Source organism: Prionailurus bengalensis, chromosome A1 (assembly GCF_016509475.1).
Source record: "Prionailurus bengalensis isolate Pbe53 chromosome A1, Fcat_Pben_1.1_paternal_pri, whole genome shotgun sequence".
In the NCBI taxonomy this organism is placed as follows: domain Eukaryota; kingdom Metazoa; phylum Chordata; class Mammalia; order Carnivora; family Felidae; genus Prionailurus; species Prionailurus bengalensis.
Window position 1 is genome coordinate 240,219,510 of NC_057343.1, and position 5,672 is coordinate 240,225,181.

Below are 5,672 nucleotides of genomic sequence, written 5' to 3' on the forward strand. Positions count from 1 at the left end.
GCGCGGGAAACGAGGCACCGAGGAGGAAGGAGACGCGCGTCAGCCCCTGAGCCCCGAGCCCCGAGCCGGGTCCCCGTCCGGCGCGCCCACCCCATCCCCGCGCGCCCCGGGGCTCGGGACTCAGGGGCTGGGGTCGGGGTGGCGGGTGGGGGGGGGGACCTGCGCGCTCCCGGAGCCCCCGCGGCGGCGTCCCCACACCCCGCGGGCTCTGGGCTCGGGGTCCCGGCCGGCGGCAGCCGCGCGCGCTCACCTTCGGGGTTCTCTCTCTGGGGCGCTGCGGCGCGGCCGGGGCGCGGGGGGCCGCGGGGGGCCGGTGAGTGGCCTCGCTCGCCGCGCTTGGACTGACACTTCCCCATGCCGCCCGGGGCCCCGCGCTCAGGGGCGGGGCGGGGCGGGCGTCCGCGGGGGGGCGCGTGTACCGGGCACCGGGGCGGGGTGGGGGGGGCGGGGAACGAGGACGGGGAGGCGACGGCGGCGGCCCGGCGTCCTCTGAGAGCGCGCGCCCGCCCGCGCCCGGGCTTTAAGCGCGGCCCCCGCAGCGCCCCCCCGCGGCCGCCGACCGCAGCGCATCGCGGCCCGCCCGCCGCCTCCGCCAGGGAGCCCTCGAAGGGGCGCGTGCCGCGTGGGGACGTGGCGGGACGGCGCCCGCTAGCGCGAGGCCCTGGGACCAGCAGCCACGAGGGTGGGCAGGGCCCTCCGTGGACCGGCGGTCCTGTGCGGACTCTACGGAGGGCAGCTCCAGACCCCTCACTAGGCCATCCCCGGTCGGGACACCCGTTCAAGGGGAGCCAGGAGGACCCCCGTTCGCAGGGGAGGATCCTGGAGCACCACCCCGGGGCACCGTAGCTGGTGGGGGCGGGCTTTGGGGGGGGGTGGGGGGGCAAGAGGCTCTGGGGCGGGACTTTGGAGAGAGGTCTGAGGAGGGCAGGACAACTCAGTCCGGGCCTGGCTCCTGTGAACCCGCGGGCTTCTTCTCCAAAGCTCCGGCCCCAGACCCCGCCTCACGTTAATCAAGGACAAGGAAAGGGGCGCCTGGGTGGCTCAGTCAGTTAAGCATCCGACTTCGGCTCAGGTCATGATCTCACAGTTTGTGGGCTCGAGCCCCCCATCGGGCTCCACGCTGACAAACAGCTCAGAGCCTGGAGTCTGCTGCGGATTCTGTGTCTCCCTCTCTCTCTGCCCCTCCCCCACTCATGTTCTGTCTCTATCAAAAAATGAATAAACGTTAGAAAAGTTTTTCAAAATAAAGGACAAGGAAGGAGCTGCCTTGGAGGGACACACCCTCACCCTTCTCCTCTGGCCTTGGCTGCAGCAGAGCCTTCCCTGGACTTCTGGGCAATGGTGGAGGGTGTGCGCTGGCCCTGGGGGGCCCCAGGCACCCTGCACCCCAGGTCAGCTGCACTCGCTCCCTCCACGTGAGGCACAGCGCCACCTGCACACCTTTCCTCCACTCCGCCTCCTTCCCGGAATCATCCAGCTGCGGTGCTGGCCCCTCCCCCAGTGCCCAGCCCCTCAGCACCCCCTCTGTTCCCTCCCTGCAGCCCTCACCCTGGGGGGACTCCTCCTCCCCTCACCCTCTTCACTTGCCTCCAGAAAAACCATCCTCTCTCACCTCTGCCCTGGCCTCGAGCTCGCTACTCCCACACGACTTCCCCCCTCGTTTTGACTCAACCTTCCTTGCCCACTGAGCACTGGTTTCAGCTCAGCAGGTGCCTGTAACCCCATGGTCATTCCCACATTTCTGATCTCCGTGGATGTCCTCACCATGGCCCCGTTCGAGCTCTGAGTGTCGGAGATGGGCTGCCAGGCCCAAGGTCACTCACCTGCCCGGGCCTGGCCCAAGTCCTCAAGGGAGCTAGGCTTCCCCAGCTCACCACTGTAGCTCCCGCCACTGCCTGGGTCTTCCCTACCCCTCACCCCTGGGATGACTCTCACTGATGGGCTGGCATCCGGCCGAGCCCGAGTGGATGCGTTACACGCACTGGTGTCCCCTTCTCAGCCATCAGGGCAGGTGCTGTGCCCCCTTTACAGCAGCCCTCAGTGCACAGAACTGTGGATTATGCCACAGTCCTGCTCCTGACCCTGGCAGACCTCTGCACCTGCCGCCAACCAGGCCCCGGGCAGCACACGGGGCGTGAACCCCGGCCATGGGCAGTGCGCGGCCTTGGCGGCCAGCCGTTCCCGCCATCCGTGCCGCAGAGCAGGCCACTGTGTGTAAGCAGTGCAGGGCAGGGGCCTCGCCTCCGCCTGCGGATCAGGGCCTTCCACGTGGTGCCCAGCCCCTGTTCCAGGCCCCTCTACCTGTGGGCAACCCGCCCAGGCTCTTCCCGTCCCTCCTCGGCCTCCCACCCACCCATTCAGCTTTTAGCCCCCGACTCAGAGTGGGCCGACGGGCCGTCTTCCGTACCGTTGACTGTGTTTGCAGCAACGACACCGGCACGCAAAGCGGCAGCTTGGAGATTGAAGCCCGTGCAGACACGTGTGTTTAGGTCCGTCACCAGACACCGGCTCAAGGACAGGTGTGTGCAGACCTGCTCCCACCATCGTGTGCAGACCTGTGCCTGCGTGGGGCCGAGCGATGATGCCCGTGTGCTCCCACGGGGGGGACGGCTGGGATGCTCGCCCAGGTGTGCTGGCAGGGACTGTGGAGTCTCACGTCTTTGTTGAGGGCGAGAGGGTGGGCGTGTGTCCTGGGGAGACGGGGAAGGAGCTGCCCCCCGAACCGGTCCCACACTGTGCCGTGCTCCGCTGCTCTCCTCCGCCTCCCCGAGGTGGCCCCGGGCCACTGGAGCCACCCCTGAGGCCCGGCCCTGCTCTGGCCGGCATCTGACATCACCTCTGCTTCGCCACACAGAGAGAGCAGGGTCGCGAAGCGGAGATGCCACGCGTGCTCCACGCTGACCTGGTTTACGTGGCGAAGGTTTTCCATTTCTTCTTTAACGGCTTTATCGAGACGTGATTCACAGGCCCCACAACCGCCTGCTCGCAGTAGACAATTGAACGCGTTTTAGTATATTCATAGACACGTGCCGGCATCACCAGGCAATTTTAGAACATTTTCATCACCTCATAAAGAAACCCGTGCCTTTAGCTCTCACCCCCAATCTCCCCGCCGACCTCCTGCCCCAGGGAGCCACTGTCTGCTTTCTGTCCGTGGATCTCACCGTTCTGGACATGCTGTGTGAACGGAATCACACGGCGTGTGGCCTGTCACGTAACGTGATGTGTCCAGGGTGCCCCTGTCTTGCACCCGCGTCAGTACTGTGCTCCATTTTATGCCGGAACAACATTCGGTTGTGTGGGGGACCCCGTTTTGCTTAGGACGTTTGTGTTGTTTCCACTTTCTGGCTGCTGTGAGCGTCCATGCACGAGCCCGGTGTGGAGGGTGTGTCCAGTTCTCTTGGGCGACACCTGGGAGTAACCGGGGGCCACGTGGCACCTCCGTTAACCTCGAGAGGAACCACCTCACCGTGGGCCCGAGTGTTTTCCACAGAGGACACGCCATTTCACAGGCCCACCGGCCACGCCGGACACTCCCGTGTCCCCCCCACGATCGTTCCCGCCTGACTTCACGGTTCCGGCCAGCCCGGCACGTGCGGTGGTGCCTACACCGCGGGGTTGCATTTCTGCGATGACCAACGACGTCAAGCACGGTTTCGGGTGCCGGGTGCCTGCTTGCGTGCCTTGCCGACGCGTCTGCTCAGATCCTTGGCCCTTCTGCGGCACGTAAGTTCTCATGCACTGTGGATGCGAGTCCCGTATCAAATACACGATTTGCTGAGATTTTCCCCGCTCTGTGGCTTGTCTTTTCACTGTCCTTTGAAGCACAGTTTTCGATTTTGATGCAAAATCCAATGTATTTCCTTTACTTTCTGCTGGTCCTGCATTACACGATGCCCTCCGAACGCCTTGGGTCTCAATGTCTGACTTTGTGCCCCCGTGGCCGCGGGGGGCAGATGGGCACAGCCAGACTCTCCAGAAAGCCCCGCGAGGTTATTGGTGTTGAGGTTCTCCACTGTAAGAAACGTGACTGGGACTCACTGGGCCCCAAACAGGCTGGAGCCATGGCGGTGGAGTGGGGGGGCGGGGGGCTGACCTGAGGTGGCCAGGGGCCCGGACACTCACCCGCCGGGACATTTGGGGCCTTTTTTGCCAGATGCCTCTGGATGTCGTCTGTGGGTGCAGCTCCCAGCAGCCCCACCCACGCCCAGCAGCTCTTGCTGGAGGCCTCCCGGAACCGGCCTGTGTGCAGGGCAGGAAGACAGGGCAGTGGGGTCGGCCAGCAGAAGACAGTCATCTGGACTGACTGGGACAATGGCCATGACCATCACAGAGTCCAAATTCCCCCAGGAGACAGGCATCGCCACGCCCCACCTGCCTCAGGTCTGGGGTGCACTTGCTGCTTGAGGCCAGGAAGGGGGTGCCAGGATGCTGGCTTGGAAATGTCGTATCCACGTGTCCTCGGCCCCAGGCCTCTCCTCAGAGGACATCCGTCTCACTCCTTCTCGCTGGAATGGACCGGGGGGTCTTCGGGGTCTCGGGGGACCCGTGGGCCCCAACACTTTGGCTTCCGGAGGCCCCTTCTTCCATAAAAATACGGAAACTTACATCTCATAACGGGGCCAGCCCTGGTCCTGGTGTCAGGCCTTCCTGGCCTCCCTGCCAAAGGGCTGGGTCCCAGCCAACACAGCAGGCCGGGCAGCTGTGCGCACGGCACCCTGTGAGGAGGAGGCCCGCGGCTCTGACCCAGCCGCTGGGCCCCACAGGCCTTCAGTCCCTTCAGGGGAAGCAGTTTCTAGCTGAGTTCTGCCCACCGTGCGTCTCGGCGGAGCCGGGAGCTGGGTGCTGTCCCCGGCCCGCCTGCCAGTCCTACAGGGTGCCCCAAGGTGGCAGCATGGCTCCCGGCCAGGCTGAGGCTCCTGGGAGAGGCCACCTGCCCGGCTGGCCCTGGCTCCCCCGCCGGCGAGAGGGCACAGGCGGGGGACGGACAGGCCCTTTGTCTGCTCCAAATGGTTAACCGTTGCTGTAGTGGCTCGAGGTGAGGGAGATGGCTCCCCGACGCCCGGCACGCGCACAGAGCGAGGGACGCGTAGACGGTGCCCCGACGCCCAGCCCCTCTGCGGTCCCAGCTCACAGGGTGACCCCGAGACGCAGTGGCCCCGACACCCTGGTGCTTGCCAGACTTCCTGTCTCTGGCCGCCCTTCCTGGTGAGGCAGAGCCTACCTGGAATCCTTCTAGAATGTGGACCACCATCCCCAGGGCCCCGCACAGCTGCTGACCTGAACCTTCTTGAGGACTCAGACCTGGAGCCCATCGTGACCCTCCGCAGCTGAATGTGGCCTCCTCCCCTCTGTCGTTCCCGTCGGCGGCCGTGAGCTCAGTGGCGGGCCAGGACCCTGCACTCCCGCACCCGGAGGCCTTGCCTCGTTGCCGGCCTGATTCGCGGGCATCATGTCTGCACTGGTGCTGCTTCCGCAACGGGACCGCCGTGAGCCTGCCGTCTGCTTTCCCCGCGAGCCTCTGGGCGGGAGATGCTTGCAGGCCCCCCTCCCGTGACACTGACCGCCGTGTCCTCTCTGAGGCCCGTTTGTGGGTTAGCCCTCCTCCCGCTGTGTCTGCAGGGCGGACACTCACAGGGGCCTTCGGGGAGGTCTCCTCTCCTGAGATGGGC